The sequence below is a fragment of the Aptenodytes forsteri genome, unplaced genomic scaffold, assembly GCF_000699145.1.
Source record: "Aptenodytes forsteri isolate BGI_AS27 unplaced genomic scaffold, ASM69914v1 Scaffold6, whole genome shotgun sequence".
In the NCBI taxonomy this organism is placed as follows: Eukaryota; Metazoa; Chordata; class Aves; order Sphenisciformes; family Spheniscidae; genus Aptenodytes; species Aptenodytes forsteri.
The window spans coordinates 523,262-542,987 of NW_008795709.1; positions in this window are offsets into that span (position 1 = coordinate 523,262).

Here is a 19,726-nt window from a genome sequence, read left to right on the forward strand (position 1 = left end):
TTTCCAGACAATAATTATGGTGTGGAGTGGAAAATACTACTTCCTCATAGAGGTGACTTAGGGTAGGAAAGAACACCTGTGGGGCTCAGCTGGCACGGAGACTGTTCCCACAGGAGTCTCTGGGCACATGTGCAGAGCTGGGAAGGTGTTACCGACACCCTGAAAACATCTGTCGGGCAAGTCGATGCTCTGGCATAGACCCCCGCTGCTTTGTGGAGCCGGCTGGGCCAAGGGGTCTTCCCAGCAGCCCCCCTGCCACCAGTTCCCGTCTCTGCTCCTGGGGCAGCTTCTGAGCCCGCTTCGGCACAGAGTCCGATGTCCTCGCCGATGCAAAGGTGTACACGGAGCTGACCGCTCTGGCAGGGAAGTGGCTTTGAGGACAAACGCTGCCTCCATGAGCAAGCAGCGGAGGCTGTGAAGCCTGCTGCGGGGTGGGGATGGTGCATCTACCTTCTCCCCATGGCAATGGTGGGGATCATAGTATTTGCCTCTTTTTGTGCCACAGCTGGCCTCACAGCTGTGAGCCATGCTGCTCCCTCTCACCTCCCCTACAGAGCACAAAAGCAGGATTGAAGTGTCAACATTTGTTTTCGATTAACTTGTGGAAACACACACAACTATTGTTAAAGCCAGAGACTTCCTGCTGGAAGCTGCCATTTCATAAACTTATTACTCTGTGAGGCAGAAGGGTTTTGTTGAGGGAAAAAACCCATATTGTTTTTTTGTTTTAAAAGCCTTTTTTAGATAAAGGCAGTAATAAGATTTAAAGTTGGGGAGAGAGATAAAAGATGTATCCACTGCAGGAGTCTTGCAGACTTACAGCAATATTTTATGTGCTGAGGGTATGGTGGGATTTCAGCACGTGCTACTTAGTGATGGGGTTTACAGCAGGGATGAGGGGAACCATGTTCAGATTTACCCGGGAGCAACAGACAGAGACCCAATAAGGTGGTCACGGCCCATGGATCCTCTCCACTGCTGCGTCCCCTTCTCCAGGCAGGGCCACTGCAGCCTGGCTCAGCGTCACTGATCTTGGGACACCAGAGTGATTCACGTGGAAGCAGTGAGTTTAATGGGATGAGCCCAAAAACCGGTAAGCCCCAACCTGACTTGGACTTGTTGCTCTGCTCTGCTGCAGGTTTCTCCTGCGCATTGCTGGCTGCTCGGCACCATGGAGGTGCCGAGGGAGGTGTTGGTTAGTCTCTGAGCTGTATGGGTTTTGGCCAGCCAGCGCTGGGGAAGGAATGCATGTGAGGTGGCTTAGGGCGTGTTTCTGTGCCGCAGTACAAGCCCTGTTTGCCATGAGCAGGGCAGGGTGTTTCACAACTGCTGCTTGGTGTTTGCCCCCAAAGCAAAGGTAGGTGGAAGTCGGGGCAGGGTGTTGTGGTGGGCTGTGGACACAGGCTGTTATCTTTGGGGAGCTGAGATAGTGGCTATATTTAGCTCTATGCTAGGCCCTTGCACAGTGGTCTCTGTGATTTCCTCACAGCTTTCCACCCCTCCTGCCTTGCTGAGGGATGAGGAAGAGCTTGCTCCCTGGCATGGGGAAGAGGTTCCAGGGGTGTTTCTTCCTGGGGGAGCGTTGCAGAACCGGTCCCATCCGTGTCGGACACCTTTGGAAGGCAGGTCCCACTCTCCCATCAGGTCTAACCTGGGGTTTGTTCCTGGTTTGGCTGGAGGATTTATCCCAGGGCCCCCTGGGACAGGACATGGTGGCTTCCACATCCCTGGGGTGCAGCCCCGCTGGCTTGCTGCGGGAGGGGAGGCAGAACTTCTCTGTCCCTCCTGTGGGGCAGTCCTCCTTCCCCTGCCACAGTCCCTCAAGAGCCACCGCTACCAGCAGGCTTGAGTAGGTCCTTGGGGACCCTTCCTGGTCCTGCCACCTCCTCTGGTGCCCTGCTAGAGGCACGGGTGAATGGAGCATCTTCTCCTCCCTTTTGGGAACCGGCAGGCTGCTGCGACGGCTCGGCCTCCCAGCAGCCAGCCACCGGGCAGCCCCGGCGGGGAAGGGGAGCAGGGCCAGGGGTGTTGTGCAACGTGTCCACACAGCAGCAGGCTGCAGGGCCAAGGCTCAAGGGCGAGTGTTGTAAACCGGTGGAGTGGCTGATGTAACAGCGCTGCCCAGGGACCTGCGCCAGGGCTGCCACCATGGGGCACCCCATTCCACACCTCATGCCCTCTCCCAAATCAGCAGCCCCCTCCTGCTACCTTCTCCCCACCACCCCAGCTGCCATCCCCCACTGCTGCCGATGGGCATGGGGGCTCCAGCCCCCTGCACCTCCGCACCCAACTGTGGCCCCAGCCCGGCTGAGAGCACCCGGCGGTGCGGCTGGGGGGATGTCTCCATCCCTAGCTGCTAGAAGTCCTCGGGGCGGTGGCAAAGGTGCCATGCTCCTTGTGCTCGCTGCAGCAGCCCACGGAGGCAGACGGTGCCCGCTGTGGTGGTGTGGCTGATGCTGTTGCGACATTGGCACTTGCCAGAAATTTCCAAATCATCAGTGCTGAGAAACTGCTGCTGCTTTTGAGCCAGGCCGTGGTGCTTGTACCAAGCAGAGGAGGGTTTTTGTTAAAGTCCACCTGCTTGTGACAAAGCTATGAGGATAGCTCTGAAGTAATTTTAATCAGATGTTGCCTCATATCAAAATGTGAAGGGAGAAACTAATTTTGGAGTAATTTTTGTCATTGAGGGCATGTGGTCAGGGAGGAAAGTCTGACTGAAACAGAAGAGGCTATTTTGGGCAGCACTGGGGCATGGCGGGAGAGGAAGCCAGGCCAGTGCAGTGCCCCAGGAGCGGTGGCAGTCAGCAGCATGACGTGCCATCCTCCAGAAAGGACGTATCCATGGCTGAGCTAGGTGTCTGTCTGGCCGTCAGTCCTCCCTTGTGCCTTCTCGACGTACCGGTGGGTTTCAGCCACACTTGACAGGGGGGTGGGAAGCTTACAGACCCCTTTTAAGTTTTGTGAGAATCAACAGCTGGTGGGGAGAGACCCAGTGAGCATCCTCGCCAAGCAAAAGTGGAATGGGGCTTGGCTGCGGGGGCCCACTGGCCAGTCGGTGTCTGCACCAGCTGGCCAGCCAGCACTGACAGCCCCTTGGCCAGCTATAGCATGTGTCATGGTGCTGGTCTTGGAGCGGTGGAGAAAGCTGGGATAACGAAAGTGGGAGGGGGACAACATGACAGAAATCTTCTCTCGCTCTACGGTTCACCAGCCAACTTGGTCTTAGCTGCAACTACGTGCTGAGGTCTGACGTGTGTTGCTTGGGTGCTTCTTGTGGTCCCAGGCCCCTGTCCAGCTCCTGTAGGGTCACAGCAAACACAGCTCCACCAAAGAAAAGAGTTGAGAAGTCCTGTTGGGTGATGGGATTCCCCTCTTTTATTTCCATAGGTCTCAAACTGCTGTGGCCATCCTAGGAAATTAAGCAAAGAGCATTCAATGTGCCCCAGTATCAAAGGAAATCCTGCTCTTGGTTAAGACTCTTGACTGTGCTTTGAGGAGCTGTGCTCCAAGGCAGAGGCCCCACTGCTTCTCATGGCTCTGCCCAGAAATGAGGAGTTACTTCAGTGCATTGGCTGCAGGCCTGAGGTTGGATATTTACCTTGGCATGGCTCCCTTTGGATCTCGTATGTGCTTGTGGTCAAGCATCCCGAGGAACATGTACTCTGCTCTGCTAGAGACCGTGACGCTTCCCTTCCAGCCCAATGTGCACAGAGAAGATAGTGTGGGGCCAGATACAAAGCCTGGCCTGGTTCTGTGTGTTGTACAAAAAGACTGGGTAGTATAAAACTATGGTTCTTAATAATAAAAATGCCCAGCAAGAGAGACCATGAAAATCCTTGCAAAAAAGGGAGGTTATGGGGGAGGGAATGAATGCAAGGAAGCTACTACAAGCGCCTTAAGGAAAGCTGCTACTCACAGAGAAAAAGGGAATGGGCTTCCAGCAAAGGAAGATCCCAAAGGGCAGCACAAGGAGACAAAATGACAGTAGAGCAACCAAATAACAGGCAGGCAGGAACAACAAACAGGTAAATTCTTGGCCAGGCATACAACGTGCTTTTCAAAAATGTTATAGCAGTGCTAAGGTGATGCACTATATGCAGGGTACCAGCTTAAAACATCCTCTTCCCCAGAGATTGGGACCCAAGAGTGGGCGAGTCCCTCCAAGAAGAGAAGGGTACTTCCTGCTTTCTCAACATCTATGATGTTCTTTTCAGAGAGCTGCTCCAAGACCTTGCCTTCATGCAGTCCACAGGTTTCATTCCCATCAGTGAAGCCCTGGAAAAATCTTAGCAAAAGAAAGGAGGTTGGTTGTCTGCCCCAAGATTGCACAAAGCAGTGCAACAACTGTGTACTCGTCCTTACTTTTTTTTTCTTGAGAGCATCCCTTGCCCTAGTGAACATGCACTGTGGAGTTGTCCGGCTTGACCTCCCAGAAAATTTTCCTTGTTATGCTTCATTTGATGCAGAGAAACACGGTGGCTTTCCATCCCTTCTGCTGTTTGCTTGAACCCAGGAGTACCTGGTTGTGCACATATGATGTGTTAAAAAAAAATTGTCTGTAAGTAGTACATGCCCTCCTACATGAAGGGAGCAAGGAGCATAAAGACACAGCCTGGACTGGAACCTCAAGTCCTCCAAATTCCCTGTGTGCTCTTGCAGGAGAAGGACAGCAAGGGCTGGGCTGGAGGGGCAAGAGTATTAAAAGGAATTGGGGCTATTTCCATCGATACACTAATGCAATCGCAGAGACAAAGGGACGGATGCTCAGCTCCTCTCAGGCAGGCTGAATCAGTCCAGCTGCGTTGACAGCTCGGCTTGTTTACACCACACAAGTGTCCAACTGGCTGGACTTGGATCTGCCCTAGATGCACAAGTCATAGTGAAGCAATGTATATTTTAACTTTGGTGCCCTAAAAAGACTGCAAACCTTACTTGGTGGGGCGGATGTCTTGGAAACTTGCATGTATCCAGGCCTGAGGACTCAGAGGGCTTATCTTTGCCTGAGAGACTGTGCTTTGCCTGAAAGTCACTTGTATGCTGATGAAGGCTGAGAGAGAAAAGGCCAGACTGAGGGGTGCATGTAGTTCTTGATGATAAATACGATCCTAAGCGTATCCTTTCAGGGATTCATGCCCTTCAGCTGAGCCTCTGTCAGTATCCAGGCTCTCTCTGCTGCAGCAGAGAATGGTCAGTCCCTCCATGAAGCATTTTGTCTCATCCTAAGATGAGTCAATGAAAGATGGGATCCATTGCTTTCTGGACTGGCCTATCTTTGTGCATTCACTATAGATGGAATCTGAAAGTCAGCAGGAACAAGATGCCTGACTTTTAAATGGTATCTCGAGCAAGTACCAAAGGCAATGTCAATGGTAAAGGCAAGAGCCGAGCAGAGGGTGCTGGGGAAGGAGGTCAGCTGGAGCTACTCCCATCATCAGCCTTTGCATTCTTTGAAAATGTTTTTCAAGTGTAACCTGGGCTTTTTATTTGGAAATTTTTAATTTAATCCCAGGGAAAAAAAAAAAAAAAGCTGGTGATATTCAAGGATTTACCCAATTAACCAGAAGCTTGAAGTTTCCTTCTTGCAGAAACTGACTGCTAGCAAAAATTACCCCTCTGTGGGGTTCTTGTACTTCTGAAGTTGCACATTAAATGCAGCTAAGTAAGTCACTTGAGATCCCAGGTTTGGTACATACCAATACCTCCACTGTCTGCAGGTAGCTTGGCATTGCCTCCTCTCCTGAGTGTCTCTGAGCTGCAGAGACAGCTCTTTCCTTGCCTGATCTCGCAAGATCTAGCTAATCTCATCTGCACCTAGCAGGAATCGGTTATGCACAGCATCTTTGCACCAGAGCAAGGACTTCTAAACTTGGATTGGATGAGGCAGAATTTAGGAAACGTGCCTGCAGACAAGAGACACACCCAGGGCAAGAATAACTCTGACGGGACCTGGAAAGCAGGCTAGTTATTCATAGGAAGCCTGCTGCTGGCTCTGGTCAGGGAGGAGGAAGTTAGGCCATCGGATGGTACGGTAAGCAACGTTCCAGTGCTGGCAGCTGGGAATAGTGCATGTCCCAAGCCCATGGAGCCTGCAAGCATTTTTGGCTGTCTCCTTCATCCCTCCTCCTCTAGTCTTTGCTCATCTCCTATTACTGATCTGCCCAGCTTCCCTCTGCTGCATGGGATGGCACGTGGAAGAGGAGGGTGCTGCCAGCCTTCAGCAGCAGCCACTGGGATCCTGCAGTGGCTGAAAACCAGTGTAAAGAAAATGCAACCCCCGCACAAAAGTAAAACAAACTGCTTGGTGTACATCAAGTTTCCCTGGATGCCACTGATTCCTGAACAGAAGTTAAAGTGCTGGAAGGCAAGTCAAGGTGGTGCAGACACAGCAGGTGGCGAAGGAGAAGGTCTTTGGCTTTGTAAGATGGGAGACCAGCTTATAGTGGTCTGAACCAGGTGACACCAGCAAAGCTGGAAGAAAGCAGCATAGCCAGGGGTTGTAGGAAAATCAGTAAGTTGAAATAAATATGATGGTTCTGAAAGTCATCACAAGCGGGCTGGGAATTGAATTTGCTGACTTATCTGCTCCTGATAAAGGAGAGACAAATCTAGAAGAGATGGTGCAATAGTGCATAGCAGCTGAACATCCCCCGGTAACTGCTGTATTTCGGATGACTGTTTTTTGAGAAAGGAAGTGAATGCAATATTTTTTTTTCATGTCTTGTGCAAGAGGACAGGAATGTGGGCATCAGTGTGACTCTCACGTATATGTAGGCACACACATACACATGTGCTTGCATGGACACACTCTTGCACAAAGATGTGCATATGCCCTATGCTCAAATAAGCTCAAAGATCATCTACTGTTGAGCTTTTCAGTTGCAGAGAAAAAAGAAACCTGGTTGCACAGATTTTGAGCTGTCTTAGGTTTTGATCTTTTTTCACCTCCAGAACTGCAATGATAACTCAGGTGTTTTTTCGGAAACCCAAATGCCACCTGGTCTCTACTGATAGGCCATCTTTCCTAATCTTTCAAAAATACTTTGACGCTCACTGCATTAGTACAATATTGTGCAGTACCACTCCATCAAAACTCATAGTGCAATGCTGAAAAATTGCAGGCAGTACCAAACTCTCTGCACTAATTATTTCCATTCGTGTAAGGGTCACTTCAGAACACAAAGTCTTCTGTGATGTTCAGGCTCCCAGTGTCGTGACAGCCTGGAAAAGACCAAATGCTGTGTTTTCTGAAGCTGGTTGCTGTAACCTTATCATCTGAGATTCACAGAGCACGTCGGATCTCATTGTCAGCACATCCCACAGACAGGAAGGTGCTGTCATGTCCCAGAGAAGGGCTGTATATCTAGGCTGGCTGCCCCACAGAGGGCTGACCCACCTCAAACCCTGCCAACTTTCTCAGCTCTCTTGGATTGCGTGGTCTTGAAATGACTTCAAGTCCAGTCTTCTGAATTCCCCTCCCTCAAGGTCACTGCTGGTTAGATCCTCCATGGGAGTCCTTACAAGGCCCAATGCAGCTCAGGTCGTTGCTGCCGTGACCTGGGTTTGAGCTGTTTGACAGTTTTGGGACAACCTTTGTAGCCCTCGGTCCCACAGCCACTAGAGTTGTGGTTGTGGTGGGGTTTGCTCAGGTAAGGGATTTGCTTGGGTCCTCCAAAAGGTAGGCAGAGTTAGCTCGATCAAATCAAATAATCAAGTACTATTTGATTAACAGCTTAACCCAAGCCGTTTGTGGCCTCCCTGACAGCCAGGGCCTGATCCAGCCTGCGCAATAGCACAACTGGGGCTTTGCACCATTCTTGTGCAAGGAGCCATGTGCTGCACATGCAGGACGGAGCTACCCTGGCACCCAAACTGCCTCCGAGCTTTTTAAAGCCTCCGCTTAAACGTGAGCTAAGGCATCTATAAATAGTAATCGGTGCCCCCTGGTTAACCCAAGGGCTTTGATCACAGAGCTGGCTCCGCGTGTCAGTGCTTGGCTACTCTCAGCCTCAGCTCTCACATCAGCTGGGGGCCAAGTTCATCAGTACTCCTGGCTCATTGCTGCCCTGTAGTCTGGGTAATGGGGGGGTGGGCATATGTTTCATTAGACACCTGTAAATATGAAAATACATATTTATCTATTATACGGCAATAAATATGCTTGTACATAACTACAATATACAATTTGTAATAGAAAATATAAAGCATAAATTGCAAATTAAGACTTAAGTGCAAAGCAAACTGTAGAGATTTCTAAAGTTAAATAATACATTTAAAACAAAACTCTAAATAAAGTGTTGGAGGCAGCTGCCTCGGGGCAGGGAGGACGCTTGACACCAACATTGCAAAGCAGGCAATGTCTCTATCCGGTATGGACACTGCAGTGGATAGTCTGTCACGGGCCTGACTGCTGCCTATCACGGTGCTGCTGGCCCCCAGCATTTCTTATCTGCATGAGCGTGCATCCTACTTATTGAGTGGACTTCCTTTGTTTTGCAGCCCACTCTCCCTTATGGATGTGTTATTGCCTTATGATCAGACAGCGCAGTTGTGATATGTCAAAGGCATTGTGCCGCACTCCAGCTTTAATTGCCTTTTCTGGGTCATTCCAAAGTTTGAGGCTCTTAAATCATTGTCAGGGCTGCTTTCCCCACCTCCAGGCACTGCCAAGGCTGTACGTGGAGCACTGTGCCCAGTCTGGGCCCCCTGGTATGAGAGAAATGGTGATAAGCTGCAGCCCAGCGGCAGCCACCAGCTTAGTGGGAGTTTGGAGCACATGGCGCATGAGGAGAGACCGAGGTAGCTGCGCTTCCTCAGCCCACAGGAGAGACGACTGATGGGGCCGCAGATGCATCTTCCTCTGCCTGAGAGGTAGACAGAGAATGCAGAGCCAAACCTTCTCAGAGGTGCCCAGTGAAAGGACAAGAGCCAACATGCACTTTTGCAACACAGGGACCTCTGATGTGATAGGTGGAAACTGGTCTGCTCCAGAAGAATGGGGCAGCAGTACATGGCCCAGAGAGGTGGTGGCATCTCCATCCTTGGGGACCATCAAGCCTCGCCTGGATGTGGTCCCAAACATCCTGACCTGACTGTGAGGGTGGCCCTCACATGAGGAGTGGGGAGGAGACAGACACCTCCAGAGCTCACTTCCACATAAAGCTGTCCATGATTGTATGATTATATTATATTTCCCCATTTGAAACTGTTGCCTTCTGAAAGAACCGATGGCTACTGATCCCCCTGATGCATTCTGTGGGAGTTCACAGACCCATCTCAGGGGACCAAGGCTCTCACAGGAACAGGCGAAAAACCACAGTGCTTAAAATTAAGAGTATGTGATACAATGAGCAAATACAGAATGATGAGAGCCAGATAAGACATGGAGAACTCGTATATCAGTGTGGTATGAAATCCAGCATTATGCGGCTAAGAGAGGAGAAAGAAATATAGAAAACAAGGATGACTGTCAAAATGGTTTAGTAAAGGTCTCAAAGCTTTTGCAGATAGGGAGCAGTAGATGAGCATGAGCTCACTACACTGTCTCAGAGCAAAGGCCTTCCTTTAATTAATTTATTACGAATATAAAATTGTCCTAGTCCGTAGGAAACAAATATGTGAAAGCCAAGTTATCCTAATCTAAGATAAACACATGCATCTCTTAGCAATACAGAGGTATCTTATTCTGCATAAAGCAAATAAGCCTATCTGTATAGAGGCCTATCTGGCTCACAGACCTTTGCCCACAGCGCGCGATGTGACTCTTGCACTTCTAAAGATACCTGCCTGCCTTAGCTCCTGCTGCGGACCAGATGGGCTCATGCTGGGTATCGCTGTTACCCACGACATGCTCAGCTGCCGTCTGCGCTGTTGTCTTAAGTAAGTTTGGCTGGTTTGTTTCACCGTTCACTCCGGCCTAAGACTTTCTATGTGAATGAATATTATATCAGAGATCCTGTCATCCCATCAGCTGCTAGCATCAGACCACTCATTTTTTTCCATTTGTAAAGGAGCTGTATGTAAAATGTGCAACTCCCTGTCATGGGACCTTGTGGATGCTAAAAACTGATGTGAGTTCAAAAAGGCACCAGACACATTCACAGAAGAAAAAATGCCACTGTTGCACACGAAGACGCTCCCGCCTTTTCAGGAAATCCTTGATCTGCAAATCAAACTGGCTGGGAAAGTAATCCAGAGAGGAATCACTACAGGCTTGTCCAGCTCTTCTCTTCCTCAGGCATCTGCCATAGCTCCCTACCAAACAGGGTGCGGGGGGAGATGGACCACATTTGAGCTTAAGGACTCACAAAAAAGCTTGCTCAGTGTCACAGGTATATTGGATTTCTCCCTAGAAATCTTCACAGAAGGCAAAATCCTACGGGCAGAGAGACAGCTGCAGAGCAAAGAGCAAGGCCACCCAACTCCTCCTCCCTACCCAAGGGCTCCCATGTAGAAATGCTCTTGGGGTTTGCAAATAGCTTGAAATCACCTGCGGGGACAGGTAGTGACAGCCATCCTGAGATGACGCTTCCCCACCCACATGCTTCAGCTGGAAAACCCGGGCAGCACTGGTAACTCCAACCACCCTGTACTGGGAGAGCTGGGACCGGCAGCGAGGGCACTGATGAGCATCACTGGTGTAAAACTCAAACGTGGCTGCCCTGTGGCAGGTGATGTGAGTCTCTGCTTGATAATAAACGGCGCCATGAGAAGTAGCAGCCTGACAGTCTGTGATTTCTCTGATCCTCTGAGCAAAAAAACAGTTTATCGTACAAAAGCTGTCCTTTATGTCAACACTGGCACCCCAACTTCTGTGCAGCTGGCTCAGTGCATGGGCAGGGAAGGGCCCAGATGTGGCCTAGTGGCATCTGAGCTCAAGGGCTTACGTGTCTAGAAAAAGCCTGATAAGAGCCAGGAATTCAAGTGGTCCTGAAATAGTGATAAGGGCAGCTGGGGAATGCCTCATATGGACACATGGGCTGGGGCAGTGGGGCTTGGTATGCAAGAAGGTGACACCTGCCCCACACACTCAGTGTCACATTTCACTCCCGAGGAGGCTCGCATGGGGTGAGTGACACATGCTGCATCTCAAAGGCACTGTGGAGACCGTCCTTTGCCTGCCCTACACGGAGCTGCGAGAGGAGAGGGGTCATTCTCCTGGGCAGTCCCCAGAGCTTGAGCTGGCCTCAATGGAACCCCTGGGTGATGAGGAGTGGCCCTGCCTGCCGAGCCACGCATGCCGGACTGCTTTGCCCGGTCCAGCTGCTTGCTGGCTGTGTTTCTTATTGTTTCCTAGAGTGCCAGGCAGCCCTTCAAATTGTGTGGCACGTGCCCCATGCTTCAAATGCAAAAGCGTTGCTGTCAGAATGTCATCCAAGAGGTCACCAAGCTTGGCTACCAAGGTAGGACCCCAGAAGCTGCACAGCCCTCCCTGGCCTCCCTCTGGGATGTCCCAGGCCCCACAGTGGGGCACAGCTCTCCCTGCTGCCCTTCCAAGTTCCCCAGCCTCAGCCTTTGCCTCCCTGGGTGAGGTTTTGGAGGCACAGCCAGCCATAGCATTCTCATCATGGGTTGCTACTGTGCTGGCCTGGTTTAGGGAATATCACAGGAAGAGGGGAAAAGACGGTTTTCATAAGTTTCCGTGTCTCACAGGACTCTGCAGTGGTGCTTATCATCATCCTGTCCACAGGCAGTCTCCTGGAGTCTGGGCTGAAGCGTCTGACCCAAAGCCAGTGCGGACGTTGGCGTCAGAGCAAGGTGTAAACTCAGGGGCAGATCAAAGTCAGGTTTCAGCTCCAAAAACTGGAGCAGCGACTGGAGGCTCCCTTGTGGTTTGCCTTTCCTATGCCAGATGAATTTTCCTCTTACTAGAGGTTGTGGCCCAGTTTCTGTTTCAGTGACCAGGTCCGACAGCGATCGAAGGTCATCCAAAAGAGGCCCCTGAGGTTTCCTGAGCTCTTTTCCTGGGTCATCTGAGATATCTTGATCTATGGGCCCCAGCATGAGGTAAAGTATGCTCCTTTCTGGGGTAAGCTAGAGACTGCAAGAGACAGGCATGGGCTGGCATCCGGCAGGAGCATGCTAGATAAGCCCAGTGCCAAACAAAGTGGCAGCCAGCTACTATGCGGCCATGTGACTATTGGAGACTATTTTTTTAACCTGTAAGTAAACGGTGTCCTAACCTTGCTCTCCCTTTCATCTTGTGAAAAAGGATATTCAAGCTCTCTCCAATTTTTTTCAGTGGTTTAATGCTTTTCAGTCTCAGCCTGGACTCAGTTTGGAGGAAAAAGCGAGCAGGTGCTCATGTTGAACAGTTGTAGCCGACAAAGATGCGTGCTCTGTGGATATTCTTGCAAAGTCCCCTGTGTTGGTGGCAGGTGCTCTTTGGGGTGCACAGGGCTAATGTCTGATTAGTTCAATCTTAACTCCAGGCTTCAAACAAACATGGTGAGCAAATGCCTTCCAGAAGATGCCTCCAGCAAGCAGCACTGTGGCCTCCCTGTCATCCCTCTGGGGACTGCAAGGTTTCCCTTTCCCTGGCTGCCTGGACTCCCTGGGAGGTTGCTGCTGATCTGCCTTGGGCACAGGCAGCTGCGTCTTACACAAGTGCCTCTGTGCAGCCCTTTCCTCGGGGTCCCTGTTGGTGCAGAGTTTAGTCTAACCCAGACTTCTCCTCTAGGCAGGCCTGGGAAATGGGAGCGGAAACCTGTACTTCCCTTCTTGCAAATGCAAGAGGAACGTGGGAGTCCCAGCTCTGCAGAGGTGGTTGAAAGGCTGGCAAAGAGTCCATTGAGTTAAAGTGCCTATTTCATATCCAGTGGAGATGCAATGTAAACACGCCGAAAATCCTCTGGCAGCAATCCTCTCCCTGAACTCACACAGAATTATTGGGAAACCAGCTGCAGACAGTTGCCCAGCCTTCTCCTTTCTGCTCCTGGCCCGCTATGTTTTCATTCTCTCTCTCTCTCTCTCCCCTGTAGTGGCGTTCAAGAGCAAAGTGAAACAAGGGCTGAACATAGCAGTAGAAAGCTTTGCTATCTCCACAGAAGTGCAGGAAACTGAGTGTGGCCAGGGAATAGGCTCCAAAAGCCAGAAATGGAGCATCAAGGAATTTCAGATTAAATCACCTTAACTCTGCCCAATGCTGAGCTGACGGAAATAGTCCCTCTGCTTCGCCAGATGGCAGGACTATGATGGTGAAGCAAGGGATCTGGGGCAGGGTCTTGAAGCTCCCCTGTAGTAGGTGGCACATATTACAGGACCCGATGGGGCCTTTCCCTGCCTGGCTTGGAGCATCCCCTGCCCTCATTGCATGGGGAGCAGGGGGGCAGCTGTGGGGTCTGTTCTGGCCACCGATTACATGGAGGTGGCGTGCTGTGAGCACTGCCAGCTTCAGGACTGAAGTCCCAGATTTATTCTGAGAAGAGCTGCTGCGCAGTGTGGTGAGCTCTGTACACGTGCCTGAGCAGCCCTGGAGCGCAAAGTCAACACAGCCCCCTGCCAGGCCTTGAGCTGCAGCTGGAGAGAGGAGCCGCCAGGCTCCCGTGTCCCTCCCAGGTGGCTAGGGGGATCAGACTCCCCTCTGTAAAGAAGCCTTTCCCCGGCATCCTGCTGAGACGTGGCCAGGCCTTGGCAGGTGCTCGATTGCCTCTCAGGTACCCTCGGGACAAAGTCCTCATGCCCTGCCAGGCTGGCATGGCTCAGCAGTGACTACATAATACCAGCCACCCTCAGAGGGGCTAAACCCCGGCTGTCCGCACTGTGACTGAGTATCTTACTTCGCCCCTTCCTCCGGAGGTAAACAGGGCACTTGAGGAAACATCTGGTGGCTGGTTTCATGGTAGTCCTGCAAGGCCAAAAGCTGCCAAAGTCTCACTCCTGCTCTTTTACCTCTTGCTGCCAGGCTGGGGCTGTTTAAATAAGCGACAGTTATTTACCATGCCCCTTGGTCCTCGTGCTGTGCTGTGCTCTGCCCTGGAGGCTGCCTGGGCTTGGGGCTCTCACCGAGGCTGGGAGGCGCTGGCAGGCTCAGACAGACTGCACTCCTGAGTGTGTAACCCCAGGGTTATCTCTGAAAAATGAAACAGCCTGGCAGGTTATATGCATGTGCGGCTAATGAGGGAGGAAGTTTCACAGCCCTTGAGCTTGTCCCAGTTACCTTTCATCTCCTATAGCCTTTATCACCTCCCCAAAGGGCCTGGTACAGCCTTAATTGGAGATGGGGGCTATGATGGTGGATGCTAGGTTAAATATGTGTGTTTTCTTCATGAATAAGGCAATATGCATCCGGGCATACATTAGATATGTGGACGGCTCACACATGCTGAAGATTTTGGGCTGCCCTGTCTTTACCCTCGTATCTCCACACCACACAGCCTGCTCAGGACAGCTTCTCCCCTCACCACGTGGGATGCAATGCCAGTCACACCCAGCATCTCCTTCATGACAACATCCCATGCACCGTCCCCATCTCCCTCCCAACGAGCTCAGGCAGCGCTGTCTGCTCGTGTTGGTTTCATCTGCCCCTTGGTACTTCCCAAAAAGCCACAAGGCCATGGGGAACATGTTCGGCTGGATCAGCGCAGCTCCACTCCTAGGAAGCAAGAGCCCAACAGTCATGGTCGCAAGGCTCACATGTTTTTGTTTTCCAGAAAGAAGTAGACAGGTCATGCATTCGTGCTAGATGCTGCAATCTGTGGCTGCCCAGAGCTCTAGTTTGCAGTAGACATGCTGCCACAGCCAACCCCAGGGCTTTCCAAAGGGATTGGCAGCATCCACTCACTGCAGGAAAGAGGTGCGCTGAAGGTCACAAGCCTACCGTTCCCTGCGAACCTCTTCCTTCGCGGTGGCAAGGGCGTATCCTGAGGGTGCTCAGGGCAGGAGAACAGCAAGTGGTTTCGTGAAGAGCAGAGCCAGCAGCCCACTTTGCCTTGTTGCTCTGTGTCTTTGGCTGATGGCACTGCAGGGATGAAGGGAGGTCCTGCCAGGAGGTCTGCCTCTACTGGGCTTGATTTTCCTGGAACCAGGATGTATTGGAGACCTTTATGCTTGGGTCTAATGTTGACCTATGGCTTGCTGTTGACCTGTGGGTTTAAAAGGTTTTGAGAAAGGGACCCACAGACTGAATGGCCAGTATCAAACGACCCTCACTTGTAGGAAATGGGGTTAAACCAGAGTGAGCTGGGAGGAATGAAAGAGGGTGCCACCCTAAAAGAAGAAAATGAGTGCAGCGCTTTATGTCCCGGGACTTAGTAGCACAGTCCCTCCAAGGGACAAAAAAATGCTCAGTGCTGACGCTCCCACATTGCTCTGAAGGGAAAATGCAGAGACCACCCGCTTCCCAAGAGGCGGCTGTGCTCTGGAGGGTGGACATCAGCACTTCCCCGTGCATTTGGGCACCTCCTGGGAGACTGCCAGTCTCTGAGAAAGGCCTTGCACACCTTAAAAATCAGGACCTCGGTAGCTTCTGGGCATCCTGCTTGAACAGACAGGCCAAATTACAGGAGATTTAAAAATCTTCCCTCGGGTTTTCCAGGGCGAGCTGGTGGGGCATCTTACCAACAGCCACCTGAGACAAGATGAAGTTACAGTGAGCAGTAGTGAGTGTGTAGGCAAATCTTTTGCATTTATTAATTTGAAGTTGATTAAAATTCTGCAGTAAAATGAAAGAAAGGCTACATCTTGGAAATGAAAACCCTGCCCTGAGATGGGAGACTAGCCTCCAAAGCAGTCTTGGCAAGCCCATTTGAATACTTCTTATATGAAAATTGAGGCAGTGTCAGAGCCATGGCTACAGGGCTCTCTCCTCTGCTTGTTTCCCAGTCTCATCCCAGTGAGTTTGCCACGGCAGCACTGTCCCAGATGCTGAGCTCTGGAGATGATGTGCTAACTGCAGGGCACGCTGGAGGTTTAGGATTGTTTTAAATAATGCAGGCTGCTTGATTAGTTGAACCAGCCTCTCTCTGCCAACACACTTGCTATGTATGGCAAACACGCTCCATTTTTGGCTTCAAGCACACTTTCCATGTCATCAATGCAAAAAATTAAGTGGGCACAATGTCATAAAGGTAAGGAGATACTCCAAACCCCCTGCCTCCCCAAAACACAAAAAAAGTCCCTCATTTATTTAACATTACAGGAAAGAAGCCATTTAATCTAGCAGCCACAAAGATAATACTAATTTATCTTGGTTGCTGTGAGCGCTAGAAACTTGATACAGCACGCTCCCTGTGAGAAGGCGATTGTTTCTATTTTTGTGGGGGCTGGTATTCGTGGGATTAAGCAAGATGCTCTGGACGCAGCCCCAGCTCCCCGGATGCCTGCTTTTGGGCAGTACGGCAATAGCAGTGTTTTGCATGGGGCTAAAAGCCCAGTCAATATAAAGCAGTGCATGGTGGAGTTTGATCTGGCAGAGAGCAAAGCTGCCGTGAGTTCATGAAATAAAGCCAAAATGCACATCCTGCATGAGACTTTTGCAATCAGTAGGATTTAGGCAGTGTTATTCCAGGGAGGAATACCAACCCTGCCTACGTTTCTTGCTCCCATCAGATCTTCCCGGAGTGCTGCTCCCCTTTGCTTGAGCATTGGGATTTCTCTGCTTGTTCCAGACTCAAGGCAAAGAGACACTCAACAGGAAGGACTAAATACAGCACATACCAAAGCCCATCGCAAAATGTGGGCCCTACAATAGCAAACAGCTGCAGTTGCCTGGGCTGATGCCCTTCTTGCTCCAACTGCCCACCTTCCTGGTATCTGCTAGGTAAGAGGAACAGCTGCTGGTAATTGACTTTGGCAGCAGGGGCTGCATGGTGATGCCAGACTGCAAGAGGCTGACCCCATTCTACTGCTTTTCATCTCTTCATGCTATGGTCCAGAGACCTAGCAGGAGAGGGGAAGGTGACAAAAGTCCAAGCAAAACATGTGCTTGGGAAGTGACCAGACTTGTACCAAATCCGGACAGTATGATCACAACTGTTGGGTCTCCTAGGCTAATATCCTCAAGGTGATCTGTGGACAGCCTGATGTTAGCATGCCATTCCTGGAACCCCACACCAAAAGGTGTCTTCTATGCTCTTGTGGTATGAGAAGCAGACAGCAAGGCACATTTCCCATGCAGCTAATATGTTTCCAGTACTGCCAATTAAGAAGGAAGACATGAATGGGCTGTGATGCTGAAGAGCAGCATCCTGCAAGGCAACGGGAGACCTTTCATGGTCAGCACTAACCTGGTCTTGTCATCTCTCTCTGTGTGTGCCAGGTTGAGGTAACTCAGTCGTTTAGCACAATGTGCTCTTGGCTGCCTCTGAAGAGCTTTTGAAGGAGAAGAATTAGCCTGGAAATATGTGGCAACTCATTGCATGGTAGAGGCAGAGATGCAAGGAGTACTCCTGTACATGAAATCCTACATCTGGGATTTGCACTGGGTTTGTGCTCAAACCCAAGCTGATGGCGCAAGGTGAGAAGCCCCCCTTCTGGCTGAAGAGTGAGGGCTGGCCACACTGGGTCCCAGCAGAGCACACCATCAACAGGAAGCTGTGCAGGCAATGGGCATGCCCTGTTTCACAGGCACCTGGCTGCTAACTGCAGCTCTCAGGATGCCAAGGAATGGATTAACCCCTACCATGTCTGAGACAGACCTTAGGAATGGCTAGGAAAGGAACAAAATGGAAATGCTGCCTGCAGCAGTGTACCTGTGGCCAGGGTGTTGCCATGTCTCAGATGCTCTGTACAACTATGGTCTCCCCAGTGCCAGAGGAGAACACCAAGGATTTTTAAAGGTCTGGGATAGTTTCTACACCAGAAACAGGGTAGTGTTATTCAGCCTTGAGAGGACAGATGAGGTACAGCTGTGAGTGGGCAAGGAGGAGATGTCTTTCACCAGGTGAAGCTCTTGGGCATCCTGTTACAAGGAAGCAAGTGGAGCTGGTTTCTTCCTACAGTGCAGAGCTGAGAGAAGGAAGTCCCTGCTGTGGGATACTGAGGTTTGCAAGAGTTCAAAAAGGGATACCTTGAAGAAAAAGCCATCAAGGGCTATTAGATGGAGACACCTTGTCTGGCTCAAGAAATGCTGATCACTGGAACCTGGGTGAGGTTTTGGGGAGAACTGCATGTTTTCCCAGTTCTCTCCTCCTTAAGCATCATTTCTTTTTCTTTGTGGCTTTTTTTTCCTTAATTTTGTTGAAAGCTCCTTGAGGAACAAGAAAAGGAGGTGATGTGTGGAGCACAGGTTGTCCCAGGGTTATAATGCTTTATTGCTCACTGGCAATAAGTAAGATCTGCTGTGATAGCCTGAGAGGAGGGCAGATTGGCTTGTTTTATAGCCTCCTTTGTCTCCCTGCAGCTCTCAGTGCTGCTTGGAGTCATTAAAGAAGTGACCCTGGGAGTGTTGGCAGAGGATGAGGTTTGCTGTTGCTTCCTGCATGAGTGCCTTCACCATGTGATTCACATCCCAATGGGCTGCACTGTTGCCCCAGGTCTGGAGCAATCAAAGTAGGTGAGGTTTTAATGCAAACACTGAGAGCAGGCATCAGTGACTCCAGGGCAATATCATGAGTCAAGGAGGACATCCTGGTCCAGGACACCAACCATGCTTCTGGCAGTGAGGACTGAGTGTACCCAGATCCCAACCTGCACCATGATGTTCATGGAGGGAACACGCATGGGCAGGTTGGATGGGACGCCATGATGTGTATGAGCTGGTCCCTGCTCTGGCTGAGCCAAGCAGCAGTGGCCAAGTGCAGATGCAGCCTTTAGTACATAGAGAAGGAGGAAAAATCTGCAGACTGTTGGAAAACAGAAAGCCAAATTCCCTTCTAAAAAAAGAAGGTCAAAGCTGGGTGGGGAGGAACTGTTCTGGGGGCATGTTAAAGCCAGGCTAACTTTCCAAGTAATGATGAATCAGATGTTTTCTTGTGAAGTTACGTGCATCTAGAGAAGAGATGATAAAGACAATTATTTTTCTTGGTATGCCTTATTAAGCAGCTAAAAACAGTGATGTGATGCTAACGGGTATCTGTGATGCTGGAGTAATGTTGCATTCGCTGCTTTTGAAGGGGAGGACCTTGTCTCATGATTTGGGTTTTTACTCTATTAGATAATGAGCTCAGCCAAGGGACACAGTGAGAATGCGTCTTTGCCGGGGTGTTCACTCTGTGTTGAATGCAGAACCAGAGACGGGGTATGTGCAAGGAGGAACTTGGAGCTATTAAGTAGAGGATGGAAAAATAGAATAGAAAGGAAGACCTCTACCATTTTTTTTTTTTTTTTTTGTGAAGAGTTTTACTTCTGTTTGAGGAAGAGCAAGCTGTGGCCAGCTGATTATTCGGGGGTAAGGAGCCTCCAAGTTTCCTGGTCCCAATCAGACCTGCCAGGTCCTGGTCACAAAGGGTAGAAACATGTTGGTGTGAGGTGGCAGCTTGGCTGAAAGCAGGATTGGCTGGAGGGGTGAGCAAGAAGTGTGTGTGACTGCTGTGAAGAGTGGAGGCACTGTGCCAGAAAGCATGGCAGGGCACAGAGATGAGGCCAGAGGAGACAGTGAAGGGTCAGCCACTGCCCATGAGAGCTGACAAGACATCCATAATGATGAATTCAATCTGCAGTCATTATAAGCAGCAGTGAACGCTGCCCCTCATCCAGCTACGGCATTGCTTAATCTTTGCAGGCAATCTCACCCATCTGTGCAAGGGATGCTCAACTGCTCATGGGTGGGTTGCCCATCTTGCCACGCTCT